The sequence below is a fragment of the Crocuta crocuta genome, unplaced genomic scaffold, assembly GCF_008692635.1.
Source record: "Crocuta crocuta isolate KB4526 unplaced genomic scaffold, BGI_CrCroc_1.0 scaffold14, whole genome shotgun sequence".
Classification (NCBI taxonomy): domain Eukaryota; kingdom Metazoa; phylum Chordata; class Mammalia; order Carnivora; family Hyaenidae; genus Crocuta; species Crocuta crocuta.
In genome coordinates this window covers 1,619,977-1,634,088 of record NW_027530209.1, presented here as the reverse complement: position 1 = coordinate 1,634,088, position 14,112 = coordinate 1,619,977, and the positions used below count along the sequence as shown (strand labels likewise).

At 37.6% G+C, this 14,112-nt stretch overlaps 1 protein-coding gene across 2 annotated transcripts in view; it reads left to right on the top strand.

Moving 5' to 3' along the window:
• Positions 1-35: 35 nt before the first annotated feature.
• Positions 36-14,112, top strand: part of C1GALT1 (core 1 synthase, glycoprotein-N-acetylgalactosamine 3-beta-galactosyltransferase 1) — a 38,788-nt gene continuing 24,711 nt past the window's right edge. Inside the window, exon 1 of one of the 2 annotated variants that reach the window (XM_077765351.1) lies at positions 36-152. The gene's annotated coding sequence lies outside the window, so the exon portion shown is untranslated. Of the gene's footprint in view, positions 153-13,818; positions 13,975-14,112 lie in introns of those variants that run through there. The other variant, XM_077765352.1, reaches the window with a different exon arrangement.

The following is a 14,112-nucleotide window of genomic DNA, read 5'->3' as shown; positions in this document are numbered from 1 at the left end:
CACCCGCGACCCGTGGGTCGGGCGGGACTCGGGGCTCAGGTGTGGCCACCTTCCGCGGGAGCCGTCGGGCTGCCGGGCAGCGCGAGTGCCGGGCGAGCGAGCGTCTTCCTCGAGTGCCGGGGGACTTCCTCGGGGCTTTCTTGGATCATCAGGTTCGTGGCTGATTTGTTTTTTAAAATTTCACTGCCTCTGGCAGAAAGAGCTAGCCAGGTGTGTTTGGCTCACTCGCTGCGTAGAGAAGGAGGCGAAGAGTTTATTTCTCCGCCCCCCGCACCCCCTTGCGAGTGTGAGAGTAGTAGGTGCTGACAAGTTGGCCATACGGCTTCGAATTTGGATAAATTATATACTCTTAAAAGAAGAATGTAATTTGGGAGTAGGGATTTATTCTTCCCTAGTTCTTACTCTCGTCTCATTATTTTTCTTAAACAATAAGAAAGCATCACATGCTCTGGAAAAGCTTGGATTTATAATCTAGTTTTCTAAATTCGTTATAGATACTGTAGTGTATCTTTTTAACGCTTTTCAGGTTGGAAACTATTAGGCTAATCATGACGGGACTTCAGTATGAATTAAAAAGTTAGTTATAAAGGTAGAACTTTAACGCATTAAAGTGAATAATTAGGCCAATGTGACCTGGACAGAAATATGTTCATTTACTAAAAGTTAAGCGCAGGATATGGATAGCTGGGCCTGGGCGCCAGGAACAAGGGTTGTGGAGTTCAACTTGTTTAATTCTGGCGAAGGTTAGACAGTGGGACCTGAATTTTTAGGAGATATTTAAACAACTTTCCCTACCCTATCGGACAACTGTCAAGTGAGCCTTATGCACATGATGCCGTGGGTTCTGAGAATTGTATGTGGTAAACTACACTTAATTTGTTTCCCACTAGCTAGTATATATTGATGTGCAATTTAAGTGAATATAAAATTTCAAGTTACCAAACAGTTAACTCTTTTCACCATATGTTAAGTAAAACAGTGATTTAGTAAGGAAAGTATGACTCATTTAAAATCTTTATAGGAAAAGAGCATGGTTTTTCAGTACTAGTGGAGAACTATTAAATATCTCTCTTAAATATGCCTGTAATTTGTATGTTTCTGTATCTTTTTATTTAGGCTTCAGCGTTTAAAAATATTTTGTGGTTAATACTCATTTAAGGATAGATGCAGTTTTTCTTAAATATGCTTTTTTGTATAGATTATACTAGATTGTGTTTCTGAGTAAATTTAATATCCAGAAATTCTTAGAATTTTATCACAAACTTACTTGGTAGTACATATAATGAATTAATTTTCACTCAGTCATAGAAATACAAAAGGGTGTCATTTAGGCATATGCTGGTTACTATTTGTATATTGACTTTTGGTCCCTAAGATAAAAATTGCATTTTACAGCTTATGGACTTTGTAAACCATGGTAATTTAAAATAGAGCTTTTGTGTGATGAAATTATTGATCGGAATTCTTGTGACATTGTAGCTGTAAACAAATGTTAAATGGAAAAGGGACAACTTGGTGAAATTTATTTCACATTCATTTAAAATTTTAAGTTTCCTAATACATCCATGTTACTTTTAGAAGATTTGTTGAGATTTGAATAAAGACGCAAAATGGAAAGAAAAGTGTGACACAACTTTTTTGCTCCAAATTCGTTACAGTTTAAGGCCATTCTTTTAAAAGAAGGAAGAAAGAAAAGGAGGATTGTTCTACAAAACAGTAGTTAGCGTTTTATCTTAAAAACTAAATGTATATCTTAATGTGTACTTAAATTTTCAATTTGCAACTAATTCAAATGACCAAGTAGAAAATACATACCAAATCTGTAATGTGTTAAAAAAAGAAGTGTTCTTCAGAGAAAAAATATAAATCAATTGATAATCGAGAAATAGAAATAACCATAAGAAAGTAGGAGAAACCAAACAATCTGAATAAATTATCTAGAACCTGTAGTATTGGCAGCCTTGCACATTGAAGGGACACACTGAAGTCAGGAAAAGGCAATATTAGGTGGGAGAGATTCTGAAACAGGAAACCTGATTAGTTTACAACTAAAGCTATATATTAAAGCATTTGAACTGGTAGAAATTAGATAGTAGCCAAATTTGAAATTATATATGGTTTGGTGTAGTAATTTGCTTTTTTGGTCTTTGTATTATTTTCCTAGGGCTGCCATACAAAGTATGGCAAACTAGGTGATTTAAAACAACAGAAATTCGGGGTGCCTGGGTGGCTCAGTCAGTTAAGCATCTGACTTCGGCTCAGGTCATGATCTCGGTTTGTGGGTTCAAGCCCCGCATCGGGCTCTGTGCTGACAGCCAGCTCAGAGCCTGGAGCCTGTTTCAGATTCTGTATCTCCTCTCTCTGACGCTCCCCTGCTCACGCTGTCTCTCTCTCTCTCGGAAATAAATAAAAAGTATTAAAATTAAAAAAATAAAACCACAGAGATTCATCAACTCACTTCTTGAGGCTAGAAGTCTGAAATCAGATGTTAGCAGGGCCATGGTCTCTAGGTTCTAGGGGTGAATCTGTTCAGGTCTCTGAGCTTCTTGTGTCATTGGCAGTCTTTTATATTCCTTGACTTGCCACTCTATCACTCCATTCCATTCTTTCTTTGTGTCTTTTCATATGGCATCCTCCCTTATAAGGACACCAATCATATTGGCTTAGGGTCCACCCTGATGACTTCATCTTAACTTGATTACATCTGCAAAGACCCCATTTCCAAATAGGTCACATTTATCTTTTTTTTTTTAATTTTTAATATTTGTTTATTTTTGAGAGGCAGAGAGAGACAGAGCACAAGCAGGGGAGGGGCAGAGAGGGAGACACAGAATCAGAAGCAGGCTCCAGGCCTCGAGCTGTCAGCACAGAGCCCGACACAGGGCTTGAACCCACGGACTGTGAGATCATGACCTGAACCGAAGTTGGACGTTCAACCGACTGAGCCACCCAGGCGCCCCATCACATTTATCTTTTACAGTGTTGAGTAAATTTTTAGCCCCATAGGGCAGACCAAATGAGAGGGTGTAGATGGGAATAGAGCAGGGACATCTAAATTTACTTATTTATCATTTACTTATCTCACTGCTGACTCTGAACCAGGTTGTAGAGAGAAAACAGACAGACAAAAAGCTCTGTCCTGGAGAAGCTTACATTCTAAAATGTTGGTTCTCAAAATGTCCCTGGATCTGCAGCATCAGCATCATCTGGGAACTTGTTAGTAATGCAGATTTTCAGGCTTAACACCCACCCCATCCCCCATTCAGAAATTGTTTTAACAAGACTTTCAGATGATTCTAATGCAGACTCAGATTTGAGAATCAATGAACGAGATGGAGAAAAGAGATTCTCTCCCTCTTTCTTATTAACAAAGTAAATAAAATACGTAATATATTAGATGTTGATAGGTGCTGTGGGTAAGAATAGGGAAAACCCCCTGAGAAGTAAAGGTCTGAAGAAGCTGGGGTAAGCCGTGTGGGTATGTAGAGGAGTTGTGTTCCCAGTAGAACAACAGGTACCCAGACCCTCATATGTTTGAGGAACAGCAAGGAGTCCAGAGAGAACACAGCAAGGGAAACAGTAGTAGGTTCAGTTTATGAAACTTCTCTTTGTTCCTTTTTGAATTGTAGAAACCAAATACTAGGAGGAAAGGTTAGAACAAGAAGAGTGAGGATAGGATGGCAGACTGTTAAGGTTCATCTTAAGGTTTTGGCTTTGTCTCTGAGTGAGACTGAGAAGATACTGAAGGATTTTGAGCAAATGACTAATGTCTTTTTAAAGGGATCACACTGGTGAAATGGACTGGTAAAAATGGATTGAAGAAGTGGGGGTGATGGGTATGGAGGAGGGCACTTGTTGGGATGAGCACTGGGTGTTATATGGAAACCAACTTGATCATAAACTATTTAAGGGGAAAAATGGATTGAAGAAGGCTGTAAAGGGAAAAGTTGATTAGGAGCCAGTTATACTAGTTGAGAGAGAAATAGAGAGGGTGAGAAGAAGGGAGAAAAGAAGGAGATTGGACTAGGGCGGTAGCAATGGAGAGGTTAGAAGAGGGGTACAAGATTAAAAACATACAGGACTGTAGTTAAAGTTTTTTCTCTTCTACTCTAGTTACTTCAGTCACGGAGTTGCCTGCCTCAAAGGTGACTGGTGTTACAACTAGACTTTATATATTCTTCCAGAGATATTTTATGTATATATGTGATAAACAGATTTTACCAGGTTAGTAGAGTGGTTCTTAACTGGAGCTGATTTTGTCGCTTGGGACATTTGGCAACGTGGAGACATTTTTAGTTGTCCCAACCAGGGGAAGTGCTACTCGTATCCAGTAAGTGGAGGCCACAGATGCTTCTAAGCATCTTACAGTGAACAGGGCAGCCACCACAAGAGAGAATTATCCAGCTCAAGATGTCAGTTGTGGCAATAAAAAACACTGGCTTAATGGGACTTAGAGAGGTTGAGGCACAGATAGTGAAGGGAAGATAGTATTGTGTAGACAGAGAAGACAGTAGGATACAGGAGCCCACTGCATTGAGATGTTTAGTGAACTGCAGGTATTTCAGGATGCTGAAGAATAAATGATAAGGCATGGGGTATTGAAATACGAGGCTGGAAATTTGGACAGAGTCTAGATCAAGGAGAGCCTATATATAACATGTTAATTAAAGATGCTTAGTTTTTGTCTTATAGGCAGTGGGGCTCCATGGAGGATTCATGGAGTGACTTGGTCAGCTTTTCATTTTAGATAGATCATTCTGGGGCACCTGCATGGTTTAGTAGATAAAGCATCTGACTCTTGATTCCAGCTCAGGTCATGGTCTCACGGCCATGAGATCAAGCCCCCACTGGGTTCCGTGCTGGGTTGGAGCCTGCTTAGGATTTTTCTCTTTCTCTCTGCCCTAGTTCTATGCACTCTCTCTCAAAAAATAAAAATAAATCTTTTATCTTACACAATTTTAATGACTGAAGTTTTGTTGTGGAAGAAAATAGTTTTGAAAGGGTAAAGTGGAGACTAACAGATAAAGCATTATCTCTTTGTTGTGAAGTAAAAGATGTATATACATTATGCTGATACAGACATTACCCTTTTTGCAAAATACACAGAGAGATGGGAGAGAAAACATACTCTTTCTTTATAGACTTTTTAAATTTATGTTTTAGTTTGGGTTTTTCATTTGTATTCTTTGCATTTAATTAAAAAGTAGCCGCTACACCTTACTAGCAAAAAATCATAATCTGCCAAATGTGCAAAGCTTTTCCTTTTTAGCACATTTAGATCATTAGACAGCTGCAGAGTATTCTGTGGTATGGATGTACCTTGTTTATTTAACTAGTTCCTTATCAACAAGCAAACATCTTATGGCAATGGCTGCCATGAACGTTTTTGTAGACTTCTTTGTTTTTCTCCATAAGATAAATTTCTCTCTTTTTGAAAAAAAAAATTATTTTGAGAGAGAGAGTTGAATTGTGGGAGAGGCAGAGAGAGGAAGGGAGAGAGAATCCTAAGCAGGCTTCGCACTGTCAGTGCAGAGCCCAATGGCAGAGCTCGAACTCGTGAACTGTGAGATCATAACCTGAGCCAAAGTTGGAAGCTTAACCTACTGAGCCACCCATATGCCCCCATAGGAGAAATTTCTGGTGATGAAATGATGGGTCAGGTCATACTCATTTAAAAATTTTAAAATACATTCCCAAATTGCCATTCCAAAAGACAGTAAATATGTATATTGTGAGAAAGAATATAGGAGTGCCAGTTTTCTCTACCATGTCATTACTGTGTATTACTAAACATTTTTTTTTACCAGTGTGATAGGTTAAAATACTATCTGCATTTGATTTTGTTTTCTTTAATGTGAATTTTTTTTTTTCTTTCAGAGAGAGAGAGCAGGGGAGGGGGTTTGGGGGAGTGGTGGGGAGAGGGAGAGAATCTCAAGCAGGTTTCACACCCAGCACAGAGCCTGATGCGAGGCTCGATCCTATGATCCTGGGATCATGACCTGAGCTGAAATCAAGAGGTGGATGCTCAACCAACTGAGTCACCCAGGCACTCCTCTTTAATGTGAAATTTGAATATCCTTGACCATTGTGTTTTCTTCTTCTGCAAATCCTTTATTTATCTGTTTTTTAATTTAATTTAATTTAAAAAATTTTTTTAGTGTTTATTATTTTTGAGAGAGAGAGAGACAGTGCGAGCAGGGGAGGAGCAGAGAGAGAGGGAGACAGAATCTGAAGCAGGCTCCAGGCCCCAAACTGTCAGCACAGAGCCTGATGCGGGCCTCAAACTCATGAACCATGAGATCATGACCTGAGCAAAAGTCATACGCGCAACTAACTGAGCCACCCAGGTGCCCTTCTTTATCTGTTTTTATATTAGATTAAGTTTTTTGTCTTTTTTGTTATGATATTTCTTGGCAATTTTGCCGTACAGATTTTTCAAACATTTTATATAGTAGGAACATGTCTTTGAACCAGCAGTTTCATTGCCATAAATTAGATCAATGAATAATTTCAGTTTCCTATAGTTACAGCTTCTGAGTTTTGAGAAGATCTCAGTTCATGATATAAAATTGATAAAAATGGGGTGCCTTTATCATTTGGCTCAGTCTGTTAAGCATCCAGCTTTGGCTCAGGTCATAATCTCATGGCTTGTGGATTCGAGCTCCACGTTGGGCTCTCTGCTGACAGCTGAGAGTCTGGAGCCTGCTTCAGATTCTGTGTCTCCCACTCTCTCCGCCCCTTGCCCCTCTGTAAAATAAACATTAAAAGAAATTTTTAAAAAATGAAAATGATGTTTTCTTCTAGTTTTGTTTTAATTTCATTTTTTTAGAATATTGAAATTTTAGAAACATTTGGAATTTGAAAGAGGAAGGTAGGGATACAGCTGGCTGCTTTTTATCTTTTTCTGAAAAAACTATTTCAATATCATTACTTGAATAAGGTATCTTTTTCTTGACTTAATATGGTATGTATATTAGGTATTAAATTTCCATATATACTTTTTTTTAAAATAAACTATTTTGATCTGGTAAAGACCACCAGGGGTATATATCTTTAGGCCGACAGAGGTTAATTAACTTGCTCCTCTGAGGGAGATCACACACCAGAGGAACATTTTACTAAATAAAGAAGGAACAAGGTTATTATAGGATTTTGGAGAAGGGTGGAGTTTAGACAAAATTTAAATGAAGCAGTATTTGATAAGTTTGAAGTACAGCAAGGCTGTGCTTCAAGGGGTTAATTAATATCACACCTGGGCTGAGAAGCAAACCCAAAGTCCTGTTTCCTTAGAGACTACACAGTAAAGATAAATGTGGAATGTTGTGTCTGGGAAACCCTATCTGAAATTCTGAGTTGGAAATTAAGCCTGTTGCTGTTTGATTAATGATCTGTCATTTATGCAAGAATGGGATGTTCCACTCTCACTGATATACTTTCAGATAGCTTACTTCTGACAGTGTGGCTGTAGAGAAAAACAATCTCTCAGCATTATGTCTGTAGTATAAATTAAAAGCATTAAAAATTTTTTTCTTTACAGATTCATAGATAAATTGATATGTCTATTCAGCATGAATATCAAATTGTTTTAATTACTATACCACTGTTTATCATAGGTAATGTATTTTAATCTTCGGTAGGATTAATCTTCCCTCCATCCTGCAGTGCTCCTTTCGGGAACTTCCCAGTTATACTCATATATTTATTTTTCCACAAAATCTTGTATTTTAAGTGGCTTCATTAAGCTTAATGGAGCTTATTTAACTTTTTAAAATCTTGTATTTCAGTTTGGGTGATGTTACATATATAGATTAATTTGGAGAAAATCAGCATTGTTATCATTGATTCTTTTTTTTCCAGATTTTTATTGTGATAAAATACACATAAAATTTAACATTTTAATCATTTTTAAGTTAACATTCAGTGGTACCAAGTACATTTATATTGTGCAACCATTACCACCATCTATCTCCAGAACTCTTTTCATCTTGTGAAACTGAAACTCTATACTCATTAAATAATAATTTCCCATTCCCCCCAGTCTCTGGCAGCCACCATTCTACTTTCTTTCTCTATGGTTTTAATGGAGTGTCTGCTGTAAATAGAATTATATAGTGTTTGTCTTTTTGTAACTGGCTTATTTCATTTAGCATAATGTCAAAAGTTTATCCGTGTTATAGCACATGGATAATTTTCCTTTCTTTTAAGGACTGAATAATATTCCATTGTATGCAGATAACACATTTTGCCTATTTATTTATCCATTGATGGACACTTGGATTACTTCTACATTTTAGCTACTATGAATAATGTTGCTCTAAACAAGGGTATACAGATACCTCTTTGAGACTCTGCTTCCAATGCTTTGGGTCATAAACCTAGAAGTGGAAGTACTGGATCCTGTGGCAATTCTAAATTTAAATTTTTTTGTGTAACTACCATACTATTTTCCACAGTGGCTGTACATTTTACATTCCTGTACATTTTATCTTACAGTGCACACGTTTGCATTTCTCCACATCCTCACCAACACTTGTTATTTTAATAGTGGCTGTCATATTGTATCTCATTGTAGTTTTGATAGCATTTTCCTGATGATCAGTGATGTAGAGCATCTTTTCATTTTCAGCATGCTCATGCTTATCTGCCATTTGTGTGTCTTGTTTGGAGAAATGTCCATTCAAATCCTGTGGCCATTTTAGTGGTTTTGTTACATTTTAGGAGTTCTCTATTTATTCTGAATATGAATCCTCCATCAGATAGATGACTTAGAGATATTTCTTCCATGCTGTGGGTTGCCTTTTTACTTTGTTGATAGTATCTTTTTGTTTTTTAAGTATTTATTTACTTATTTTGAGAGAGAGAGAATGTGCAGGGGAGGACAGGGGAGCAGGGGAGGGGGGACAGAGAATCCAAAGCTTCAAAGCAGGCTCTGTGCTGATAGCAGAGAACCCGATGCAGGGCTCCAACTCACAAACTGAGATGGTGACCCGAGCTGAAGTCAGATGCTCAACCGACTGAGTTATCCAGGTGCCGCTGTTGATAGTGTCTTTTGATACACAATATTTTAAAACTTTCATGAAGGCCAGTTTGATTAATTTTCTCTTGTATGTACCTTTGATGTCCTATCCAAGAAATTGTTCCCAATTCCAATATCATTTTTTCTTCTAAGAGTTTAGAGTTTTAGGTCTTATGTTTAGGTCTTTTATCTGTTTTGAGTTGATTTTTGTACATGTTATTACGTGAGGGTCTAGATTCATTCTTTACCATGTGGATATCCTGTTCTCTGAGCACCTTTTTTGAGACTGTCCTCTCTTCTTGTATGGACTTGGTTCATTTGTTGAAAATCTTTTAACCATAAATGCAAGAGTTTATTTCTGGGCTCTCTATTCTAATTCCATTGGTCTATATATCTTATTTTTATGCCAGTGCCACTGTTTCGATTATTGTAGCTTGAGCATGCAAAAAAATATTTATGTTCCCATGGAACAGTAACAAAAAGGTATTCTCATTTTTGATTTTCTGAATCTGAAATTTTGGGAATATTTTATTTTTATTTTTTTTATTTTTAGGAGAGAGAGAGAGACAGCGTGAGCAGGGGAGGGTCAGAGAGAGAGGGAGTCACAGACTGAAACAGGCTCCAGGCTCTGAACTGGCAGTCAGCACAGAGCCCGACGCGGGGCTCGAACCCACGATCCGTGAGAGCATGACCCAAGCGAAAGTCGGACACTCAACCGACTAAGCCACCCAGGCGCCCCTGAAATTTTGGGAATATTTTTTAAAAAATAGAATTATAGCTTGAAACTTGTTTGTGAACTGTTATAATTTTTGGAAGGTTTATTAATTTGTTTCTTATCCTTACGTACTTTTTCAGGATTCATAAAATTCCACGGTCCTTTCTAGCACTAGGGTTGCATAACCATCCTCATGAAATACTTCAGGGTCATTAGGTGACAGCTCTGTGTTAATTTTCTATTTCTATAATAATAAATTAGTACTAGAAAATGCTTTTAGTGTCTCTGTCTCTGAATTAGTATGTAATTCTATTATAGTTAGAGTTTAGATATATCAAAGAAAATAATATATGGTTCATATTGTATGTCTGCTTTATGCCTTTAGGTTTCAAACTATGGAACCATATATGATTTTTTAAATTTAGTAGATTAGATGGTATATAGATCTCTGTTTGCAAAAATCATAAAAATCATTTCAACTGTATTCCCCCTTTCAGTAAGACAAACATGCAAACATGTGAATGCACTTTATAAGCCAGACAATGTGTTAGGTCCTGGAGATGTACAGATAAGCACCTATCCATTTTTCTTTATTTTTTTAAAAATGTTTGTTTATTTTTGAGACAGAGACAGAGCATGAATGAGAGAGAGGTAGACAGAATCCGAAGCAGGCTCCAGGCTCTGAGCTGTCAGCACAGAGCCTGATGCAGGGCTCAAACTCACAAACCGTGAGATCATGACCTGAGCCGAAGTTGGACGCTCAACCACAGAGCAACCCAGGCGCCCCAAGAACCCATCCATTTTTCTTTAAGGAGCTCTTAGTCTAGTGGGAAAGAGATGCACATACTATTATGCAGTATGATATTTACATAGTAGGAAGTGTGAATAAAGGAACAAGGAAACATTTGAGGGAGAGCAGTTAATTTGACCATGGGCAATAGGGAAGAGTGATCCTGGATTGAAACTAAGAAACCTTGAAAGAATCATGCATCTGTCCAGTAGACGAAATTGGGGAAAGCACACCATGCAAAAAGAATAGAATGGCAGAAGTCATCCATGTGAAAGGTCATGGCAAATGGGAGAATGGGTGAATAGTCTTTACAGATAAGAGAGTATGAGAAATACGAGAACAGGAAGATAAACTAGAGCCAGTCTTCTTATACCAGGTAAGAAGTATGGACTTCATCCTGTGGCACTGGAAAGTATTATGTTTTTTAAGCAAGACTGCTATGTGAAGCCTCTCTGAAGTTGTTGGTGAAGAGAAGTTAAGAGACCTGAGCGTAGAGAAGAATGATCAAGACATGGAGAGAGGAAAGTGGCATTTCGGAGGGATAAAATAGATGTGGAGATATAATCAGATTTGGGGGTTTGGGAGAAGAATAAAGAGTTAGATACTTTGCTCCCTTATTTCAAGCCAGCTAATGTTTATTGCACTATCATCTTGTGGAGAACATCATAATTGGTAACTCTGAGAGGAAAGATACTGTTTTGTGCCTTCTGGTAGTTTACATTCTGTAAACAGGAAAAAATAAATATATCCTTAGCTCCTAGGATAGTGTTTGACACATTAAAAGGTACTCAATCATTAACACTTTTCAAAGATCACATAGAACCTCACAATCAAATTAAAGTTGTATAAATCTCAAGTGGTAATTCTATTTTTTAAAAATGTTTTCTCTAGGGGCGCCTGGGTGGCTTAGTCGGTTAAGCGTCCGACTTTCGCTTAGGTCATGATCTCGCGGTTCGTGGGTTCGGGCCCCGCGTCGGGCTCTGTGCTGACTGCCAGCTCAGAGCCTGGAGCCTGTTTCAGTCTGTGACTCCCTCTCTCTCTGACCCTCCCCTGCTCACACTCTCTCTCCTGGAAATAAATAAAACATTAAAAACAAAAAATGTTTTCTCTAATCCCAGATTTAGAGGATTAAAAGGGGGAGAATGTCTTTCACTGTTCTAGGAGTTCTGCGTTTATTCTTGCATCCTCAGTGTTTTCTGTAATACCCAAGGTTAGTGTTATGTTACACTCTTTATACAAAAATGAAGACAAGGAGAAGGGGAAAGAGTGCCATACAGAGTTCCTTTCACTGATGGTCCTTAGCTAACACTCAGACTGGAATTTCAAGTCTGAGTATACCTACCAGTAACCTATCAGTAAAGGGAATAAACCCGAACTGATGGAAAGAGCACTGAACTAAAGTGGGGAAGGAAAAGGCTTGTCTTCTCTGCCTTAAACATTACTCTGTTTGTATTAAAAAGGGAGGCTGAATATAGCATGTTCCATTTTGGGTTCTGTTCACCCAGAAATCGGAACTCTCAAGCCTCCATCCTATTTTTCATGATCCAGCAAGCTACCACCTATCATTCAATGTTTTTTGGAGAAAAATATTTTTTATCAAAATAATGTAGCAGTTCTCAAAGTGTGGTCCAGGGAAAGTAAGATTTCTTAGACCCTTTCAGAAAGATGATAAAATAAAAAATATGATACGAATATCAATATTTGCTTTTTTAACTCATTTTCACACAAGTGTACAGTCAGATTTTTAAGAAGCTACATATTATGCGCTATTGCAACAAATTAAATGCAGAAGGAGATATGGAATTCTATATCCAGTGGTCTTCTATTAAACCAGATACTGAGATTCGTAAAAATTTAAAGCAATCCCGCTCTTCTCTCTACTTTCTTAAGAAAATAAAATATTTTCCATAAAATGTTATTTATGTTAACAGGTAGTGGGTTTGCCATTATTACTTATGAACAAATGAATATTTAAAAACTTTGTGTTTTAATTTCTTAAAAAATCTAATCAGTGAATATAGCCCACAGAAACAAAAGCTATTTGAGGTCCTTGCTAATTAAGTATTTAAAGGGATCCTAAGAGTACAGTTTTTGATAGCTGCTTAAGTAATGTATACTCACTCATTAAACTCAACTTGGAAACATATGGAAAAAAAAATCTTGGTTGCCCCTATCACCAGCACTGATATTAGAAGTTAGAATTAAAGTTAGAAATGAGAAATTATTACATTTTGACATAGTGTTTCTAGTCTTTTTTAAAGGATAGCTTTTTTTTTAAGTACAGAGTTGGAATAACATTGTATATAAAACTCTGCATGCTTTTTTTCACTTGTGTTCTGACCTTGTTTCCATGTCATAATGTAATCTTTAAAAAACATTTTAGTGATTATAAAGTGTTGCATTTAGTGAATGTACTTTATATAATTTTTCCTTTTATTCCAAGTTTTGACCATGAATCTTTCATTTAGCAAACACTTGAAAGTTTATGTGCAGGCACTGTTCATAAATGCTTTTTTATGTTTTGTTAAGATGATTTCCTTAGATTAAAAGTTGAGCCAGTGGGCTACACTTTGAAGGCAGAGGGAATATACTGAAGAAAATCCTTTGCTGCCATGTCAGTAAGCTTCACAGGAGTCGATTCCATCTCAAGAAACTACTTTCTTTACTCATCCTAAAGAAGCAACTCCTCTTTCCTTTATATCATCCTAAAGAAGCAACTCCTCTTCCTTTCAAGTTTTTTCATGAGATTGCAGTGATTCAGTTGCATTTTCAGGCTTCATTTTTAATTCTGTTTATCATGATATTTCTAACATATCTGCAGGTACTTTTTTATTTTGAGAAAGAGAGCGTGCAAACAGAAGTGGGAGAAGGAAAGAGAGAGAAAGGGAAAGAGAGAATCCCAAGCAGGGTCCACGCTGTCAGTGTAGAGCCTGATGTGGGGCTTGAATTCATGAACCACGAGATCATGATCTGAGCTGCAGTCAGGCACTTAACTGACTGAACCACCTAGACACCCCTCCTTTGAAATCTTCAACCTTTCCAAGTCATCCATGAGTATTGGAATCAGCTTCTTACAAACTCCTGTGCATGTTGATATTTTGACTTCTTCCCATGAACTATGAATGTTCTTAATGCCATATAATATTAACTCCTTTCCAGAAGATTTTTCATTTATTATGCCCAGCTCCATTAGAGGAATCACTATGTATGGTGGCTATAGCCTTACAAAATGTATTTCTTTTTTCTTCTTTTTTTTTTTTCTAGGGGAGAGAGAGAGAGAGAGAGAGACAGCGTGAGCAGGGGAGGGCCAGAGAGAGAGGGAGTCACAGACTGAAACAGGCTCCAGGCTCTGAGCTGGCAGTCAGCACAGAGCCCGACGCTGGGCTCGAACTCACGAACCACGAGATCATGACCTAAGCGAACGTCAGACTCTTAACCGACTAAGCCACCCAGGTGCCCCACAAAATGTATTTCTTAAATAATAAGACTGGAAAGTTGAAAATTACTCTTTGATCTACAGGCTGCAGCATGGTAGTATTAGGAGACATGAAAACAACTTTAATCTTGTTGTCCATATCTATTAGAGCTCAG